A 23,131-nucleotide genomic window follows, 5' to 3' on the forward strand; every position below is an offset into this window, starting at 1 on the left:
CAAGATGCAATATGATTTGAGAAATGCATAACGCTAGTGAAATGTGAAGACTAAATGAACCTGAACTTTGCGAATCAACTCTAGGTCAATATATATTTAGGTAAACAATGATTACGCAGGTGTGTTCATCTCCGGATGTTTTGATTCATTTGGAAATCACAAAATCAAATCTTCGCTTGTTTCTCTGCTTGATACTTAAAATGAAAGTTGAATACTTCTGATTGGTTCTGGCGCCATTTCCAAGAAATACAAAAATGGCTGTGCTGGTTGAGCTGAACGAAAGGATTATGAGGTTAAACGTATAGCTAGCTCGTTTCGCATCAGAGATTTAGATAGCAATAAAGAGGTTTCTTTGTTTAAATAAGTCAATAATGAAATGCTTGTATATTTAATATGAATGTGCGATTCAACAAATAACTGAAATGGAGAAGATATAGGCCCATTCATTGGTAACAAAAAATATAATTTCCGAGATTCTTCTAAGGAATTTCAGTTATCGAAGACAAGATATATCTAATAATGATCCAGAGAAATTAATATATGCAGAAAAAATGCATTAAATTGAATGAACAACCTTGACCATGTAGGAAAATATATGTTGGATAGTAATTTACGGGAATTTTGCAGAGAATCATGATGTGATTTTTCAGGAAATGTGACAAACATTTTAAACCAACCCATCATAGAAGTAAACTTATAATACCTATCCACTGTGATTACAGGTAACTTCTATCACATGATCCTCTGTGACCCTCAGTGTCCCGTTGCTGAGGTTCATCGCAATAAGCTTGCATTGGCCATCGCGTTCTTTGATGATTTAACCCCGGTGACTGATCGGCATATTTGGTCTATCACCTTGGAATGCAGAGATTATTTCTCCATGTACACGCGTCACCTAAAACGCTGGCATGACATCTGTCACCGGGGCGGGGGTATCACTTCAGATTTCCATGAGCTGGACAGTAAATCATAGTATGCCAATTCAGTGATCTTTAAAAAAGTAATTCTGCATCCTTCAGCAGAACATTAACCCAACAGGTCTTTCAAAGTCAATTAAATTTCTGAAAATGACATGATGATCATCAGTGGCCTAAAACATCCAGGAATGCACAAAAACAAATCGGTCTTCTTAGTTTTTGCCATTTTATATTTATATGCTACCCGCTTTTGTCCTTCATTTCAATCCCTCATGTACAGTACCTATGAGTTGCCTCGGCATTTTAGTTACTGATATTTTTGCTGAAAATTATTTTATTCTCATAGAAATTCTCAGATGTGCATCACAGATTCTACAACTTTGTAGGAAAAATCACACTTTATCGACATGAACATGTCTCTCTATATATATACTGTTTTGATCCGATTCTGCGGTCTGAAAAATTTAATGTATTGATACGATATTTGTTGACGTCATGGTTAGCAATAACATCATAACATATATTTTATACGGTTTCTAATTGAACCTTTAATGCCAGAAAATTATAGAAACATTATCTTATTTATGTGAACATTTTCCGTCTCGTAATATTATATCCTTTTGTGAAACCTTTCATTTCCAGGATAAAAGTGTTTTACTATCGTGTTTAAATGATAAACAAAAGCTTACTTTTGGTGTTTAGGGCATTGGCATTTTCCTAAACATGCTTTTGTTGGCAGTCTAATGCAATCTCTGTACTGTTGTCAGTCCGTTTAATTATTTCAGCGATATTAACTAGCCATCCTGGATTACAGGATCATTTTACCTATATGCATCAGATTCGGATTTTTTTCGGACTTCAACATTATAGCGGGAAGATAATCTGCCTCATAAAGATTTTGATTAAAACTATAATGTTACTGGTATTGTATTGTCGTGTTATAGAGATAATGATGTTATTTTGACACAAGACCATCAGGATCCGGAATAATATATCATTCTACCGTATTAAATCTTTTCTGTTGATGCACTCGTCAGAGTAACGTAATATTGTACTTGCTTTATTTGTTTAGGATTTTTATACTGGCTAAATTCCGCCTGTATGTACAGGAATGGCTTTGCTTAAAGTCTAGGTGCATTGCATTGGAATAATATCTTTATGAAAGACAGACATTCAGGTCTTCAAAAGGTTGTGATTATATGGACAGGAATTTGAAAAATGTACGGGTATTTGAGACTTTCAAGATAAAACTATCTGACATTATAGATGTTAAAAGAAATTACAAGGTAGTTTGTGAGACCATCGAAATACACTTCAAAATTAATACAACAAAGTACATATATTGAAATAGGCAAGTGTGGGCAATTCTACTGGGAAAAATCAAAATATGACATAAAATAAGTACACAATTTCAGGACCTGTATTTTATACACAAACTGATGGTTTCGGTTTAGTTTGGCTTATTTTGTTTAACGTCCTATTAACAGCCAGGGTCATTCAAAAGGACTTGTCAGGTTTTGGAGGTGGAGGAAAGCCGGAGTACCCGGAGAAAAAAAAACACAAATTGATGGATAAAGGTCACATGATCAATCTGAAGACCCATGTTATGCAATATATTAATGATATTAATATTATATTTATACAATATATTGACAATATTTATACAATACAGTCGAACCCACTTAATTTGAAATCGGATATATTGAAATATCGTTTAATTTGAAGTGAAATAAAATCCCCGTCCGAATGCCTTCTTTGTCTTTGTATTGTTTCATCGGTTATTTTGAAATCGGTTTATTTGAAATATCGCTTTATTTGAAAGGAAATTATTGCCCCCGGCAATGCTAAACCATTGTTTATGTATCGCTTAAATTGAAAGTCGCCACGACGGGCTTCGATTACCGGTCATTACGGTACGTGCGTCCGATCAAAGGACAGATAAAAATGATATTCTGATTTACACAATACAAATAAATTGTGACTTTTAATTATTAAATGCGTTTGTTATGTGCATGAATCTTTATGTTTACGAGTATACCTTGAGGAACACAGCTTATTTTGGCTTCTGCTACATGTACAGTATACATCGAAATTGACTCTGATTTAACTACACGCGAGACAATTACAAATGACGAGGCCATTATTAAGGATTTGACAGACAATGCTAACAACGTAACCAGAACAGTGATATTGACAACAAAGTTACCCTCAAATAATTTGTGAAAATCCATCTATCACCGACGCACAGGTCCGATTTCAGACGATAGTTCTCGGAAAGTAGCCTGGATGTACCGGAAACTTGTTCTCATGTGTGTCCGCGAACTCAACATAAACAAAAACAAGCAACAGTCGAAGATGCCTCCCGTCGAATTTAACATTATTTCTAATAAACCGTGAAACTACTATCATTTTGGAATCGATTGTAAATACTAAGTAAATGTTGATTAACTATATTGAACAATGGTGTGTTGTTTGACGTAGCGCTGTACTGAAATATGTCGGCAAAAGGCTGGATCTCGGTTATATTGAAAACCGGTTAATTTGAAGCATTTTTCCATTCCCCAAGCATTTCAATATAACCGGGTTCGGCTGTAAAATAATAATATTTATATTATATATATATACAATAATATATTTATACAATTTATTACTGATATTTATATAATAATATAATCGTATTTATACAATGCAATAATAATATTCATACTATATTTGTACAATATGATAACAATACATGTATTTATACTTTATTAATACGATGATTTTGTGTATCAAGATCAGAGCTTTCATAAACCTGGAGACTTGGAATATTTGTGGACAGAAAATCAAAATGAAGATTAATATAAACTTTTCGCTCACTGTAGGAATGACCTTATATATAATTAGCTGATATTATAATTTATGGAAGTCTTGACCTTCCATAACTCTGCTATAATCAACTTAACTTCTTTTATATGTCAGAGATTTCGTCGACGAGGAACTTTGGAGCACAGTAGATCTTAGTTTACCAAATGTAATGTCAAAATGGCACTTCCTCTACATGAAGCTTTCTATAAATGAACCCATTGCAATGTGGAAATGACACCGAATTTGACAGTGATTGATTTTAATCAGTTGGAGGGTCTGGCTAGGAACGCTAATGTCTTTTACCGGGACCTGAATCAATAGCTCACAGCTAAAACCAAAAGGCTTCTCCACACTTTCTGCAAAATGCATAGGAACGCCATTAAAGTTGGGAAACTGGAAAGTTCACTAAAGCTTCGATTCTGTAAAAATAAGTGAGGCAATTTAACATCATGACATTAAAATAGTAGGTCCAAGTTTTATCAACATCCCGGAATTTTTTAATTTACATAGTGATCGAAACATTGCAAAATATAAAATTTTGTAAGTTTTCTCAACAATTTTTTTTTCTTAACTTTTAGATTAAGAAATTTTCTAATTTTTAAGGGATTAGACTCTGGCCTTGTTTTACTATTGACAGATTAATTGATTTTTTTCACAATTTATCAATATAATTTATATTCCAAGGGACATTTTTACCTGGTGGAGTTTCTCACATTGTATCTAAAAACTGATATGTATTTTAAGACAATTATCTTTAATTCTTACTTTATTTTGTAGTTAAGGTATGATTGCATCAGTTATAATACCAAGTTAAAGAAGAGTTCCGATTTTGAACTGTTTTGTTTGCATGACTAGACTATTCTTCCTTCTACATGTTTATAGTAAATAAAATTAAATTAAGGTTAAGAGTTATCTCCCCTGTTGTAGTATTTTACCGTTCATTTTGATGCTTTGTTGTTGTGGTCTAGGAATACCAGTATACGAGCTGATCCCTATGTAGTCAATATCATTTTATCTATTTTTAACTTTAACCCACTGGGTTATAAGTAACTGTGAGCTAATACTATTGCCCATCATCGGTGGATTAATTTGTTGGACATCAAATCTAATTTGTTCAGATTACTTTCAGCATTTAAATAAAGTTCACATAAATGTGTGTATCAAATGTATTACTGATTCGGCATTGAGAGCTTAAATCCCAGTTTCTGAAATTTTAGTACATACATAATCCTTTTGCAATGGCTGCCACTGGAAAGCTTTGCTATCTATGTATATCCTGCCATGAATTGCATGGAGCTATTTGTTGACCTTCATCCATCCATCTGGTGTCACAAATTTGGTTTGATACTAGTAAAAATGCCGATATTTTACAGGAAAGGTTTTTTAGAGCCGATCACCAATGCTTTGCAGTCCTAATGTCGAAACATTGACATGAAATTATGTACAGTAAACCCTCGCTATATCGCCACCTGTTTTTCAGTGATTTTGGCGATATAATGAGTTTGGCAGTATATCGGGTGGCTAAATAACAAGGTTTTACTGTACTTATAACATTGCATTGATAGATCCATGCAGCCTTTCAGCAAAGAACTGTGAGGAATTAAAAGCATATAATTCATAAACATATATCCCTAAGTTTTCCTTAATTTTAACACATTTATTGTGGTGTTCAGGGAAAATTTTAACATGCAATTCACTTAATTTAAACAGCAAATTATAAAATGTATGTATATTTTAATGCATTTTGAACAAAAATATTGTTAAACTTAACTAAACAGCTAGATCAGAACGGTGAACCGAACCCACAGTGCTTGTCATATGTAGAGAATCTGCAAATAGTGCAAACATAATTTAGCAGTCATCATTTATGATTTAGCAATCGTTATTTAGCAATCATAATTATAATTCATCAATCAAGGTTTAGTAATAGTAATCATTATTAAGCAATCATAATCAAAATTCAAAAATCATAATTATAACTGAAGCAATTATGATTATAATTTAGCAATCGTGATTTAGCAATTTATAATTCAGCATTCATTATTTAGCAATCATAATTTAGCAGAATACGTACTTCCTGTGCAAAAGCACTTATATATAAAAAATACTGCTAAAATAGATACTTTTACATTTTATTTTCCTATTCAAATACTTAAATTTGGAACAATATCACTCTGTAGACCTTAATTGGATATGTAGAAAATTTCTGCTGAAAAAAAAAAGTTTTAACGCAGTAAAAGTTGTCTCTCATGACTGTGGTATTTTGGCTACACTTTTAGTAGGATAGTATAACCTTTACGGTTTAATTTGTGGTACCCAGTGTGACTATAAGTGTTATAAAAAGTCGGTACAGAAGCTTGTGTACTGACCTTTAGGCAATATGTTAAGTCTGTGTTTGATGTATACTTTATATAGATGAGGGACTATTCTGTCGGCACCAGGCGAATCTCTCCACAGATGATAGCAATTTTTGTTTTGCTGGCGAATACAAGTGACTATATGGACTAATATATTAGAAATTCTGACCGTTTTGTATAAATATTCGCAGCCTCCGAAACAATGATCAAACCAGACCATTGATGCGGCTCTGAAAGATCTCACTTTTCCTTAAATGCCTGTCACTTTTATTGCTATTGTAGATCGAGTGCACACACTATAGGGTACTGCTGGGGTTTACCGAAGGGCTAGGAAACGGCGTTGTCTAAGAGTACTTGAGAGTGATCAAAACGCTCGGAGATGATGTCACTGAGGGGGCTGTGAAGCTGGAGAAGCGTGCGAGGCACTGTACTGAGGATTGATACAGCAGGCCTCATCAGGCTGCGGGGAGAGTTCTGCCTGTTTCTAAGTTGGGACCTGATCACAGTGTCAAGACAGTGTGTTCTCCTGCAACTTTCCTGGAGCCGGCTTGGAGCACACCAGTTGGAGACGCTTTGTGTCGGGACTTATAGCAGCAACAGCTAGTGGGTGAGTACCGTCTATAGTTAAATATATAACATCTGTAAATATGATGGCCGTTATTTAATTAATTTTAACAGGATCAGTGGAAGGGTAATCGTAATGGGAGTTTATTTTAATTCTTCTGTGTATTATAAATATACCATACCCTAATTTTATTGATTCTTCTCAAACCAGCAACACCACTTCAAACTTCTACCAGAAGGGCCGTCAACCAAAGTGCTGCTCTTTTCGCTGTATAGACATTTGATGCATGTTTTGTATAGGTCTTCTGGACCGTTTTCATCACCAGCGTAATCATAGGGAATTGGATCAAAGAGAAAATTATTTACCTCGAGTCGGTCATGCGTAACATTCACTTAAAACCTTTTGAGGTAATGGAATTTTCTAATTCATCTGGGATGCTGCAGTATAGCGGTTTTATACCATTGTAAATGTTTCGCAGTATATAGGGTTTAGTTGTTCTGGTCTCTAGTATGGATTGTATTTCCGATGTTTTCCGGAGGATATTTAATTATCATCTGTCTTAGACAATAAATATTGGTTTGTTGTTGGTCGGACCATGTTAGGAGAGGCCCTCCTTTATTTAATGTATGCTGTGTATGTGGACGCATCCACTCCACCCAGTGGAAGTGCCTAATGGGTGACAGCTCTGTCTAGAAGGGATTTTGTGGGTCTTTGAATTTTTCTGGAATCTACAAACTTGTCTGCCTATTTTGAAGAGTTTTCTGCCATACAGAACTTGTAATGTATACAATTTTATTATTAGAATTTAGATAAAGAAAAATTTCAATCTAAACAGCACAACTTTTAAATTTTGGCACCTTTTTCTGCATGAAGCACATATTTCCATTCTTCTCTTTAAACTAGTTCTTTCAACAGAAAAAACAGCATGGTAGCAATGAATTGTAGATCAAATGAAAAAACTAGTAATTTTTTTTTATTTCAACAACTTTGAATCAAATGATATTTTTTTTTTTTTTTTTTTTTTTTGCAGAAAAATAAATTTCATGAAACCATTGAGAGAAACATTTATACCAAATAAAAACCAAATATATTTTTATAAACACCAAGAGCTATTGTATTTAATAGCTTTTTGGTCAGATGTTCAGGTATTTCCATCCTATTGTTTAAATGTTCAGGTATTTCCATCCTATTGTTAAAATGTTCAGGTATTTTCATCCTATTGTAAAAATTTACAGGTATTTCTGTCCTATTGTTTAAATGTTCAGGTATTTCCATCCCATTGTTAAAATGCTCAGGTATTTCCATCCTATTGTTAAAATGTTCAGGTATTTCCATTCTATTGTTAAGATGCTTTGATGTTTTCCGATTGATATTTATTGTCCGTCAAAACTGGTATCAATTATGGGAGTGACAATTGCTGCTAGTTTGTTAATTAAACAATTAAAATTGAAATGTATACCAGGAACCAAAGGAAACCAATCACCAATCCTGGTGACATTACCATACCTACCAAGAGGTCCGAACTCATGGAAAACTACAGATGTACAGTTTGTGAAAGCTTTCCAAACTGGAGAATTTTTGTTATATTATATAAATTCAGATATTTTGGTTGTGTATGACACCCTTATCTGTCAACATTGGTTAAAATTATCAACATGTCAGAAAGTTTAGATATATTTTTTTACTTTCTTTCAAAGATGATGTTTGTGAATTCTGAAAAAAAAAACCCAGATTTTCACCTCTTGCTTTCACTTTCAAATTACAATTATTTTTTTTTGTGATATAATAACACGGTGGCCTTAATTATGTTCAAAGTTTATGATGAGTTTTAAAATCATGATGTATAACCATGCTTATTGAACAAGATGAACAAGGCCTTCGCTTGTGCATGTAACGAAACCCTGTATTAGGCTTAAATCATTATTAACTTCTCCAAAGAACCTTTTGGTGTATTCTATTTCTTTATTTATGTATACATAAATTTTTGAAATTTCAATATCAGCTCGCTTACCAATTCAAATAGAAATACAATACACTTTCTGGCTGTCCAGAGACTTGAACAAAGAGATGTGTGACATTTGTACACTCCCCAGGGGATGTGTGACATTTGTACACTCCCCAGGGGATGTTAGACATTTGTACAGTCCCCAGGGGATGTTAGACATTTGTACAGTCCCCAGGGGATGTTAGACATTTGTACAGTCCCCAGGGGACATGAAACATTTGTACACTCCCTAGGGGATGTTAGACATTTGTACACTCCCCAGGGGATATGAGACATTTATACACTCCCCAGGGGATGTTAGACATTTGTTCACTCCCAAGGGGATATGAGACATTTGTACACTCCCCAGGGGGTGTGAGACATTTGTACACTCCCCAGGGGATGTTCAACATTTGTACACTCCCCAGGGGATGTTCAACATTTGTACACTCCCCAGGGGATGTGACACATTTGTACATTCCCCAGGGGATATGAAACATTTGTACACTCCCCAGGGGATGTGACACATTTGTACATTCCCCAGGGAATGTGACACATTTGTACACTTTCCAGGGGATGTGACACATTTGTACACTCCCCAGGGGATGTGACACATTTGTACACTCCCCAGGGGGTGTGACACATTTATACACTCCCCAGAGGATGTTAGACATTTGTACACTCCCCAGGGGATGTGACACATTTGTACACTCCCCAGAGGATGTTAGACATTTGTACACTCCCCAGGGGACATGACACATTTGTACACTCCCCGGGGGATATGACACATTTGTACACTCCCCAGGGGATATGACACATTTGTGCACTCCCCAGGGGACATGACACATTTGTACACTCCCCAGAGGATATGACACATTTGTACTCTCCCCAGAGGATATGACACATTTGTACACTCCCCAGAGGATATGACACATTTGTACACTCCCCAGGGGATATCACACATTTGTACTCTCCCCAGGGGATATGAGACATTTGTACTCTCCCCAGGGGACATGACACATTTGTACATTCCCCAGGGGATATGAGACATTTGTACACTCCCCAGGGGACATGACACATTTGTACATTCCCCAGGGGATATGAGACATTTGTACTCTCCCCAGGGGATATGAGACATTTGTACACTCCCCAGGGGACATGACACATTTGTACATTCCCCAGGGGATATGAGACATTTGTACTCTCCCCAGGGGATGTGACACATTTGTACTCTCCCCAGGGGATGTTAGACATTTGTACACTCCCCAGGGGACATGACACATTTGTACATTCCCCAGGGGATATGAGACATTTGTACTCTCCCCAGGGGACATGACACAAAGACACTCCCCAGGGGACATGACACATTTGTACACTCCCCAGGGGATGTTAGACATTTGTACACTCCCCAGGGGACATGACACATTTGTACACTCCCCAGGGGATGTTAGACATTTGTACACTCCCCAGGGGATGTGACACATTTGTACACTCCCCAGGGGGTGTGAGACATTTGTACACTCCCCAGGGGATATGACACATTTATACAGTCCCCAGGGGATATGACACATTTGTACACTCCCCAGGGGGTGTGAGACATTTGTACACTCCCCAGGGGATGTGAGACATTTGTATACTCCCCAGGGGACATGACACATTTGTACACTCCCCAGGGGACATGACACATTTGTACACTCCCCAGGAGATATCAGACATTTGGAAGATCCTCAGAGGACACGTAATAAGATAATTGTATTATCAATGTTCTGATTTTATTATATCTGTTGTTGTGATCTTAAAAACTATTTTATCTCAAAGTTACACCATTAGAAATGAGATGTTATCTGCCATCCATTTCCTTTATTATCTCAGATTTTATTGATTACGAACACGAATGAAAAACATGGGTGTTAAACTAATGTGTGTCGTATAACATTGAACAGGATTGGCTGAGGGGCCGCGGTGGCTGAGTGGTTAAGGTGTACCGACACTTTAACACTAGCCCTCCACCTCTGGGTTGCGAGTTCGAAACCTACGTGGGGCAGTTGCCAGGTACTGACCGTAGGCCGGTGGTTTTTCTCCGGGTACTCCGGCTTTCCTCCGCCTCCAAAACCTGGCATGTCCTTAAATGACCCTGGCTGTTAATAGGACGTTAAACAAAACAAACAAGATTGGCTGAAAAACAACATTTTAGCAACCCTTAAAGACAACATGTCAGCAACCCTTATAGACAACATGTCAGCAACCCTTAAAGACAACATGTCAGCAACCCTTAAAGACAACATGTCAGCAACCCTTAAAGACAACATGTCAGCAACCCTTAAAGACAACATGTCAGCAACCCTTAAAGACAACATGTCAGCAACCCTTAAAGACAACATGTCAGCAACCCTTAAAGACAACATGTCAGCAACCCTTAAAGACTTTAAAGCAGTTCACTACTCAGGAGTCATATTTCTACGATTATACTTGAATATTTTTAAATCGTGACTTATACATCAGTTTTTATGCTTGTCCTATTAAGGTAATTATATTGATTATAATATATATATATATAATGTAATATCAATAAATATATAGAGTCAGGAATTAGTCATATAACGCTCACAAACATTACTGGTTACGATCACCACAGCCTCGTTAAACAGAGCCTGAACCATTTTATGACTTATTAATAACTACAGTTAGTAAAATCTATCGTGGATGAATTGTTTTCAATACATGTGTAAAAGTGCTTTCCGAACATCTCAGCTTCATAATATATAGAATTCATCCAAACTTGCCTCCGATTTCATCAACAAAGGTTATATATTATCTTCAAATTTTCAAAAGGAACACAATATTTTTATATAGCTAAGGAGTTTTTCTTAAATTCTGTAATGCTTTCCTGTGTAAAATTATAAGTTACGGAACCTTCCCTAAATTCTGTAATTCTTTCCTATGGATAATTATAAGTTACAGAATCTTCCTAAAAATTCTATAATGCTTTTCTGTGTAAAATTATAAGTTCCGGAACCTTCCCTAAATTCTGTAATACTTTCCTATGTAAAACTATAAGTCACAGAATCTTCCTTAAATTCCGTAATACTTTAATTCCTATGTATAATTATAAGTTACGGAATCTTCCTTAAATTCAGTAATTCTTTCCTATGTAAAATTATAAGTTACGAAATCTTCCTTAAATTCTGTAATTCTTTCCGATGTAAAATTATAAGTTACGAAATCTTCCATAAATTCGGTAATTCTTTCCTATATAAAATTATAAGTTACGAAATCTTCCTTAAATTCGGTAATTCTTTCCTATGAATAATTGTAAGTTACGGAACCTTCCCTAAATTCTGTAATGCTTTCCTATGTAAAATTATAAGTTAGGGAATCTTCCTTAAATTCGGTAATTCTTTCCGATGTAAAATTATAAGTTACGGCATCTTCCGAAAATTCTGTATTGCTTTCCTGTGTAAAACTATAAGTTACAAAATCTTCCTTAAATTCCGCAATGCTTTCCTATTGATAATGATAAGTTACAGAATCTGCCTTAAATTCCATAATGCTTTCCTATGAAAATTGTTTTAAAAGCAATTGCCCTGAGTTGAGGAATATTGAGGAATTTTGGGGAAGGGGTATACTTAATATGGCTATGAATATGTAGTCACAGTTTGAAATTTTGTGGAAATTGACAATTTTCGTAGAAGTTGATGATTTTCATTGTGGATCTCTACAATTTTCGTAAAAGTCTTTATGATTACAATTTTCGTAGAAGTTTATGATTTTGTGAAAATCTGCAGTTTTCGTAGAAGTTGATGATTTTGTAGAACTGTACAATTTTCATAGAAGTTTATGATTTTGGTGGATATTTCAATTTTTTCAAAGAAGTTAAATATTGACTGGAGTTTCTAAAGAACACTATGAGTTGTAAGCATTTAAAAAGTAAGACTACAAGATGTAGGCATGATTTAATTAATCTCTGTAACAAATCGTGTCTCGTTGCTCAGCAGTTTGTCCCTATTTCCTTACTGTGTAACATTGACAAAAGATCTACGCACTTCTTACCCTGATAAGAACACTAAACCACAGCTCGCAATGTCTTCAGACTCCCTATGTTATTATTTTAGAGATTGATGAAAAATGTAGCTGATGTATGCTGGTTGTATAACTGTAGGTTAATCCTCAGATGATATTCAAACTGTTATATATTTTTCTCACAACACACATGTAGACTTACGGAGTTCAACTTGATTCTCCTTGAAACATCTGTCTTTGATTGTGACAAATTGGCTTTGTCTCTTTAAATATTTGAAAGATTTTTTTTATCTTTTTGACATTCTCATTGTTCTTAATACATTATTCTTGACATTAGTTTTTGATAAATCACCCCCAACATATATGTTCATTGCATGTTTGTCTTTGATGTTTGACATGTTCATTTTTTAAAATGAAGTTATTGATTTATTCATTCCTCATGTGTTTTTGATATATATCCTTTGTACATTTTCTTTTTACATACAATGTATATTCTATCATACAAGACACTGACAACTTAATATCATATAATAGCTATATAACATGACATGATAACAACATGACATGTCATTCATGACATAATAACAACACTACACGCCATTCATGACATAATAACAACAATACATGTCATTCATGACATAATAACAACAAAATATGTCATTCATGACATAATAACAAAAATACATGCCATTCATGACATAATAACAAAAATACATGTCATTCATGACATAATAACAACAATATATGTCATTCATGACATAATAACAACACTACATGTCATTCATGACATAATAACAACAATACATGTCATGAATGACATGATAACAACACTACATGTCATTCATGACATGATAGCAACAATACATGTCATTAATGACATAATTAAAACACTACATGTCATTCATGACATAATAACAATAATACATGTCATTCATGACATAATTACAATACTACATGTCATTCATGACATAATAACAACAATACATGTCATTCATGACATAATAACAACACTACATGTCATTCATGACATAATAACAGCAATACATGTCATTCATGACATAATAACAACAATAAATGTCATTCATGACATGATAACAACATATTACATGTCATTCATGACATGATAACATGACATGCCATTCCTGACATAATGACAGCATGACATGTCATTCATGACATGATAGCAACACTACACGTCATTCATGACATAATAACAACATTACAGGTCATTCATGGCATAATAACAACACTACATGTCATTCATGACATAATAACAACATGACATGTCATTCATGACATAATAACAATATTGCATGTCATTCATGCCATAATAACAACACTACATGTCATTCATGACATTAAACTACATTAAATGTCATACTGTCATTACAGATACATGTCAAGCAAGACATTTTAACGACATGTCATATCATAGATTCATTTCCATCCAATCCACCCTCACATGGAATGTCAGCCATAAATTCAAATATCCCCAGTCTTATTACACATAATGGATGTGTTTTATGTTGGTGGAGGTGGATTCGTCAGCATCAGTACCTTTAAGGAGAGATCTGTCGTTATGTTGGAGTTATCTGTGGCCTGTGGCTGTACAGAATGAACTGGTACAGGTCCTACTGAGATAGTTGATACATTATGATGAAGGATTGACGATTATTAGGAGAAATTGCCTGATCCAATTTTACAACGAAGAAATTAGATTGAAAACATTGAGTTGCCTAAAGCCTACCATGTGTCTTCTATTGTAAAGTTGCTTGTACTACAGAAAAAAAAGAAAAAAAACCCATTTAATTTACTTTTTAGGCTTTTTTTGGTAAATTGGAAATTCAGAAAGTGAAATAGAATATTGAAATGTATTTTGAGAAATGGAGAGATAATTTGGAATGAATTGAGCAGCAATTTAGAGTTTAGTTTGAGGTCCTAGTACTTTTATGTTCATTAGTCAACCTAATACTTAGCTAGCTAGTTCATGTGTTTGTTTTGGGTTTTATATCATCACAACAGGTAAGGTCAGTATAGTGTTCAGGAATGATCAAGCTACTCGTGGAATCTTTTATAGTGTCATCGCACTGAAACATCATACCTGTATAGATGTCAAGGAATCTTTTATAGTGTCATCACACTGAAACATCATTACTGTAGATGTCATGGAAACTGTTATAGTGTTATCACACTGAAACATCATTCATGTAGATGTCATGGAAACTGTTATAGTGTTATCACCCTGAAACATCATACTTGTATAGATGTCAAGGAATATTTTATAGTGTCATCACACTGAAACATCATACCTGGAGTTGTCATGGAATCTTTTACAGTGTCATCACACTGAAGCATCATTCCTGTAGATGTCATGGAATCTTTTATAGTGTCATCCCACTGAAATGTCATGCCTGTATATGGTACTATAATGCTGACAACAAGCTCTTATTGAAAACTCCTCTAAATTAGTAGTATATGTTATATAGATTTTATTTGTCAAGAGATGATAGCAGTATTCTATGTATATATATCTAATGTTGACATATTGCCTTGTAGATATGACGTCATCAATTTTACCATGATGTCATACACTTGTTATATGCCTTTGGAATCCCCTAGCTTCTATCAAACAGTTGTCCAAAGAAAAATCACTAGTGAACAAGTAGCCAAGGTCTCTTGTATTCTAGAGGTCAGTCCAAGGTCACAAATGAACACTCAGATAGAGGCTGGAGCTATAGCTAAAATACAGCACTGCAATGGAAGGAGAATTTTATTTTAAAATTCTTCAATACAATAGATTGGAATGGTTCGGAGAGCATCAGAAATCAAATTTACTTTTGTGATATTTGATATACAATGTATGTCATAATTTTAGAACAGTCAGAAACATTGAGATTAAATTTATTTGATGAATTTAATCTTCTGCATTGTTTTGGGAATTGTGTGGACTTTTATAAGTGAATCATTTTACTTGTAATGGATCGATGTCTACTGGAAGAAATCCGTCTCCGGGGAAATCCTGTGGATAACTTTGCAATAGCTCTTCCGCATGCTGATAGAAAATTTTATAATTACTTTGAAAAATAAAAGTATCGACTGTCTGAGGAGTCGGTCCATCATTATCCTGAATGAATTCTTTTAAAGTTTTCTGTCATGGTGGCCATATTGAACAGAATTTGAATTACTGATTATTGATTGTGTCTCAAGTGCCAAATTTTTATCGTATTGTACTTTGTTGTAATCATGGATTTGATGGATCCATTCTTTGTAATGGTTTCTATTATTACATAGCAGTATCATCGGTCAGGTCCTACGTAATGCTAATTGTAAAAAGAATTATAATCATACATCTTCTAAAATCATTCCTGGGTCTTGCTCCACCGGGGGCAGAATGGGGCAGAATCCCATAGAGAAAAGATTGACATCAGTATTGAGTCTTTCTTTCAATAAATTTGTTACAAACCATATTTTAAACCAGGAAATTGAATGTTATTTAAAAGGAAAATGTTATCCCTGACACATGTAATAAAGAGGCAGATCCGAAATGACAGAATTATTTGTTATAAAATTTAATGTTTGGCATGATCGCTGATAAAAAATATGACAGAATTATTTGTTATCAAATTTAATATTTGGCATGATCGCTGATCAAAAATATGACAGCATTATTTATTATAAAATTTGATGTTTGGCATGATCGCTGAAATATTTAGATGAGCAAGCAGGCCTTTTGTGCCTCTTTCCTGATACAATGAAACTTTTTACGCTTTTTTAATGAGTCCAAATTAAATGTGTGATCATACACAGTTTCGGCTGCTGATAGCAGATCGCCACAAATTGCCTACAGATTGTAAATTTGATTTTCCTGTTCTGATATGACAACTCACAGCATGTGAACCTATAACTTGTGTAATCAGTAGGCAGAATGAGCGCTGATAAGAAATGTCCAGACTCCAATTTCATATCACTAGGATTTCCTCCACGGCCATGTTTACCATTCTGGGAAATATCAAACAACAGCAGATTGCAAATATTGGAAAATTATCATCTTTCATTCCGATCGATTAGAAAGTGTTTTGAAACGTCAGCTTTTGCCAGAAATGTTTTATTTCCTACTGATAATGGTGCTACGGCCTAGCTGAATGTCCGGTATAGAAATCGACTGGCATTTCTCCCATTGAGAGACATTACGGAATATTGACCAATTCTATATTACTCCGGCTGTTTGGCTGTACCCAATGTCCCAGGCTGGTTTGACCTTCAGTTAGATTCAAGGACATGTTCAGTCATTATCGGAGAAGTGGCACAAGGCATGTTCCTGTAGGAAGTTCGTGACTACATATCTAAGCTCACCAAATCTGGCTCTGTGACACAATCCGGTACTTCCCACATACCTAGGATATATTGATAGAACTTTGTGCTTAGTCTAATGAATCCGGTTATCGGAGGAACAAATTTGATCTAGGTAATAGGTTTTCAGGGGGAAATAAATAGCCTAATCTCATCACTTTGCTTACATGATTTTCCCTCTGACAGATTTCATTACAAGCTCGATTGGATGTTTGAGGGTGGGGGATGGATTTTCATTTAGTATTGCTGATTAAACATGATTATGATACCTGTAACGTGGCATTTTAACAGGAGGATTCATACTTGTCAAAATTTTCTCCATTTTAACAGGTTTAAACTTGTTTCACAGTTTGTTAGCATATTTAACTAGATTAATGGTTAACGCATTTAATTAGGAGGTAGGTTAGTGGATAACACATTTAACTAGGAGGTAAATGGTTAACACCTTCAACTAGATTAATGGTTAACACATTACCTATAGGGGGTTAGTGGATAACACGTTTTTAACTAGATTAATGGTTAACACATGTACATTTAACTAGGTTAATGGTCAACACATTCAATTAAATTGATGGTTAACACAATGTCGTCATTTAACTATAAATTAATGGTTGACACATTTAACTAAATTAATGGTTAACACACCTAACTAGATTAATGGTTAACACATTTAACTAGGTTATATTTTTATTAGTTGATAACACATTTAACTTAATCATTGGTTGTTACACATTTAACTAAATTAATGTTAACACATTTAACTAGGTTACTAGTGTGAAAGTTTTCCATTATCATAAATTACAATACAATACATAATAATTTATGCTTGACATCATTATTTATTGCTGGGCATGAAGAAAAGAATACATTTATACTTCAAGGTCTAGCTAGCTGGTCCACCCCGAGTCATCAGGCCGCATCCCGTATTGACCATAACAAATTTCAAATTGTTTTATAACAATCCAAATTACTGCTATAGAAAATTGTCCAAGAAGTTTTCTGTTATTAGAATGTGGTTCTGTTTGTCTATAAAATGGTAATTAAAATCAAATACAATGTAATGTAAAAAATATATTTTATGACTAGAGCTGAATAGAGGTTAAACTGTGGAAGTATTTTGCGACGTGAATGAAAATTGTATTTAGTCATTAAACAGAAAACAAAGATATTGTGCAATAAATTTGAATTAAATTGACTTGAAACAGAGTGCAATAAAGATATATATAGTATACAATTGCTGGGCATAAAAAAGAACAGATTTATGCTACAAGCTTGGCCCACCTTGAGTCAAGGCCTCATATTCCTTGGTGACTTAGTCCTTTGGCTTTACCATGTTGAAATTGTTTCATAATAAATCTACCTTAATTAAGTTAAATCATTCATTGCACCAGGTAAACTGCAGGAGGAGTTAGAGTGAATCACTTACTACATAATTATACTCATTCACATAGACAATAGTTACTACTTAATTGTCTATTGTCTCTAGCTTGGGTTCATTTTCCCCACAAGGTGATACTGTGACTTTGATATCTATGTCCCGTCTCGTAAAGTCTATTTAGACTCCACGAACTACGTAAAGTCTATTTATAGACTCCACGAACTACGTAAAGTCTATTTAGACTCCACGAACTACGTAAAGTCTATTTAGACTCCACGAACTACGTAAAGCCTATTTAGACTCCACGAACTACGTAAAGTCTATTTAGACTCCACGAACTACGCAAAGTCTATTTAGACTCCACGAACTACGTAAAGTCTATTTAGACTCCACGAACTACGTAAAGTCTATTTAGACTCCACGAACTATGAAAGTCTATTCAGACTCCAGGAACTACGTAAAGTCTATTTAGACTCCACGAACTACGTAAAGCCTATTTAGACTCCACGAACTACGTAAAGCCTATTTAGACTCCACGAACTACGTAAAGTCTATTTAGACTCCACGAACTACGTAAAGTCTATTTAGACTCCACGAACTACGTTAAGTCTATTTAGACTCCACGAACTACGTAAAGTCTATTTAGACTCCAGGAACTACGTAAAGTCTATTTAGACTCCACGAACTACGTAAAGTCTATTTAGACTCCACGAACTACATAAAGTCTATTTAGACTCCAGGAACTACGTAAAGTCTATTTAGACTCCACGAACTACGTAAAGTCTATTCAGACTCCACGAACTACGTAAAGTCTATTTAGACTCCACGAACTACGTAAAGTCTATTTAGACTCCACGAACTACGTTAAGTCTATTTAGACTCCACGAACTACGTAAAGTCTATTTAGACTCCAGGAACTACGTAAAGTCTATTTAGACTCCACGAACTACGTAAAGTCTATTTAGACTCCACGAACTACATAAAGTCTATTTAGACTCCACGAACTATGAAAGTCTATTCAGACTCCAGGAACTACGTAAAGTCTATTCAGACTCCACGAACTACGTAAAGTCTATTCAGACTCCACGAACTACGTAAAGTCTATTCAGACTCCACGAACTACGTAACGTCTATTCAGACTCCACGAACTACGTTAAGTCTATTTAGACTCCACGAACTACGTAAAGTCTATTCAGACTCCAGGAACTACGTAAAGCCTAGTTAGACTCCAGGAACTACGTAAAGTCTATTTAGACTCCACGAACTACGTAAAGTCTATTTAGACTCCACGAACTACGTAAAGTCTATTTAGACTCCAGGAACTACGTAAAGCCTATTTAGACTCCACGAACTACGTAAAGTCTATTTAGACTCCACGAACTACGTAAAGTCTATTTAGACTCCACGAACTACGTAAAGCCTATTTAGACTCCAGGAACTACGTAAAGTCTATTTAGACTCCAGGAACTACGTGCAGTTGGATCTGTAGATTTTACAGCTACAACAAGTCCTTTCTTTTTAAATATCCCGACAGCCTCTGACTTAACAGAATAGTCAGTCGATGCTAATTCTAGCTGGTGTAATTATTTTCAGGAGCCGTTCGATACCATTTGGCATTAGTGAATGTTTAGTAGTCTTTGTACTGTGTAAAACAAATTTTTTCAATAGTGTTATATAATTTTTAAAATATTCTTGACGGCAGTTAAAAACTGCCAATTTATCACTTCTTTGGAATCTGTTATTTACAATCAATGACAAACTATATTGTGTTCCTTTTATTTATAGTTAAATGACAAACTATTTTGTGTTGCTTTTATTTACAATTTAATTACAGACTATTTTGTGGTCTTGGTAGAAAACATGCCACACCACTATCAACCTGTCTGTACAATACTTCTGGACTCATTAAAGCAGGGTTTGGAATACATAAAATTGTACTCTTATTTGTCATTACCTTAAAAGCTTGTGTAATTTACACAAGTTTTTATGGTGAAGATGAATGAGATGAGTTTCGTATATATATATCTAGAACGAACACATGAAAACAGATGTTGCAATGGTAGCATATAGTGTATTGATTTGTTTTCATGTAAAAAATAAGTTTAGCTAACTCCTTCCATTTCGGTCTTCGAAGATATCTCCCAAATAACAGCAAAAGTGTAGTGGAATTCAACTATGCTGAACGCCGATGGCCAGAGCACCATCTAGAGTTCAGAGGCTAGCCAATTCTTACCCCGGGGAAACGTTTGCAGGGGGAAAGAATTGACTCCTACACCGGTCTGGTTGTTGCATTTTTCCTCTCCTGTTACATTTGGTACTAGTCCAGGCAATGAATGACTTAGGTTGGACAAAATTTTTAACAAAGGTTTTTCAACTAAAATGGGCTAAGAGCTGGTACAATAGAACACAGACAAAAATCCACCCGAATCCCTCCATGGCAAAACCTCATTTTCGTCCAAAATCAACCCATTTCAGTTGAAAAACCTGTGTTAAAATTTTTGTCCAACCTCTAATTCAAAAATAAATTCATTGCTTGGACTATACCCAACTAAATACCCACGGAGGTGGTAGGGGGACTCGTTTGTGTCTTCGGGGTCGAAGTCTTTGTTTAAGGAGATAGGAATGTGGAGGAACCCCATTGGGCAGAACGTTAGTGGCCATGGTTGCCCAAATGGTTAAAGAGTGTCTGTCTGCAGTTCAGGGGTCCCGAGTTCAAGTCCCTGTCTGGTTGTTGCATTTTTCCTCTCCTGTTACAGAAGGACTTATTTTAAAGGGATGTTTTACACAAATAAGGATTTCAATTGATGCTTTTTATAAAATTTCTATAATAACATCTACTTATACTCTTTTGGAAATTCAAATTAAGTCTCAATTTACCATTTAATCAAACTACGATATCTGATTTGAGGAAATTCTTTATAGATCTAGCTAGATCAAATTACAAATGTCCATGCGACTCTGTAGCTGCTTGCTTTTAATCTGAATCACTTGTCATTTTCTGTTCTAGCAGATGTAGGTATAAAGGTACTGAAAAGCCAGAAAATTTTCAAAATGTGCCGAATAATCCATTTTATCTTCATATGTGTACACCTTTTTTGTGATTGCTTTTCAAAGTCTGTTGGTGAAAAGTCCAAGTCACTGTAAATACAGAAACTTGTGTTCAGATATTGTTGTGTTCTGATTGGCTGATTTCACTCAAACCTCTGATACAGTACAGTACGAATTGCTCACTAAAAATGATGGAGTCACTCACAGGTTCAGTACAGTGACATCAGGTAAACGATATTCTACGGTCTAATCAATTGGAATTTGATGTCTTGATTGATGTAGCTGTTGATGGTATTTTTACATTTAGTATCGGAACAACACTTAAGATGTGTGGGAATGACCTTTTCTTACCCATTTAAATTTTCGATGTTGTCACTTTGCTTAAAGTCATAGGACGTACAATACTCAAGTATCCAGTTTTCAGGGAAATGACTTTCAAAATGAATAAATTGATTTTTAGAAATATCTTCTGTTTTAGTCCACACAATCAAAATTAAGGAGAAATTAACGATTGTTTTCTGTCAATTCAGCATTAATGAGTATACATACTGATTTTCAGCACAGAAAAATTACATTTCTTGTGTAATATTTAATATTCAAGGTAAAAATGATTTTTTTTTTAAAAACACATTATATGGTTATTCCAATTAAAATGCATAATGTTTTTGCAAGGAAATATCATAAATCATGTAAATATTAATGAAATATGTTAAATTAAATGTCTTTAAAATGCTCACCAGAATCAAGTCAGAGGCAGAGTTTTAATATTGTGAAGTTTTTTTCTTTGTCGACCTTCACATTTAATTTCTTTCATAGTTTGGAGATTTCAAATTATTCATGGTACAAACTTTCACAGTTAGCCTATGGTAACAATAATACATACCATAATTTTTGTTGTATTTATATTTGTGGTTCCATAGCAACCACAAAAACAATGAAATTTTGTAAGAAATGAACATTTCTTGTCATAACCTAGTTAAATGTCATTTCATAAATGGGAATTAAAGCAATTTTTAATTGGAATGAAGTATTCTGTAAACTACCCTGCGGATCAAACCTACACAGTCATTATAAGTCTATAGTATTATATACTAAGCCCCAACTGAGGGTATTTATTTCAAAATCAATAATTTATGAAGTTCTAAGGATGGAGATTAATAGCTTGACTGTGTGATTCTTTACGGTATACAGTATGTCATAAATGTTGGTGGCAGCTGTGTTTTTGTTGATGTTTTAAGATCTTCCCTACATTGGGTGACTTGTTACAAGCTGTGCGGAGGTTTATCTGATTCTAGAGACAGTTACAGTCTGTCCGTATCCCGTCGGATGTGATCTCTTTAGATCCGATCTATATCCATATATTTTTTTTTTTTTTTTTTTTGCACGAAGAGACATGCATGTCTGTTGGATCAGAAGGGTAAAATAGATTCAAACCCGAAAAGACGTCTGCTGAAATTCAATAATGTTACACAAAAAAATGTGTTAAAATACAAAAAAAATGTGATAAAATTCAATAATATTACAAAAAACATGTAATAAAAAGAAAGGTATCTCTGTCTCGTTAATGTCATAAAGCTATTGGCGTTCCTGGCATACAAACTGGAAGTTTTATTTCATTAGCAATATTTATGAAACAGTATCTGTCAGCTCATATTCGAATTGATC

At 34.6% G+C, this 23,131-nt stretch overlaps 1 protein-coding gene across 1 annotated transcript in view; it reads left to right on the forward strand.

The window, feature by feature from the left end:
• Positions 1–23,131, forward strand: part of LOC117340060 (complexin-like) — a 175,983-nt gene that overhangs the window by 41,477 nt on the left and 111,375 nt on the right. Inside the window, exon 3 of the mRNA XM_033901828.1 lies at positions 6,404–6,728. The gene's annotated coding sequence lies outside the window, so the exon portion shown is untranslated. The remainder of the gene's footprint in view (positions 1–6,403; positions 6,729–23,131) is intronic.

Source organism: Pecten maximus, chromosome 12, assembly GCF_902652985.1.
Source record: "Pecten maximus chromosome 12, xPecMax1.1, whole genome shotgun sequence".
Taxonomy (NCBI): Eukaryota; Metazoa; Mollusca; class Bivalvia; order Pectinida; family Pectinidae; genus Pecten; species Pecten maximus.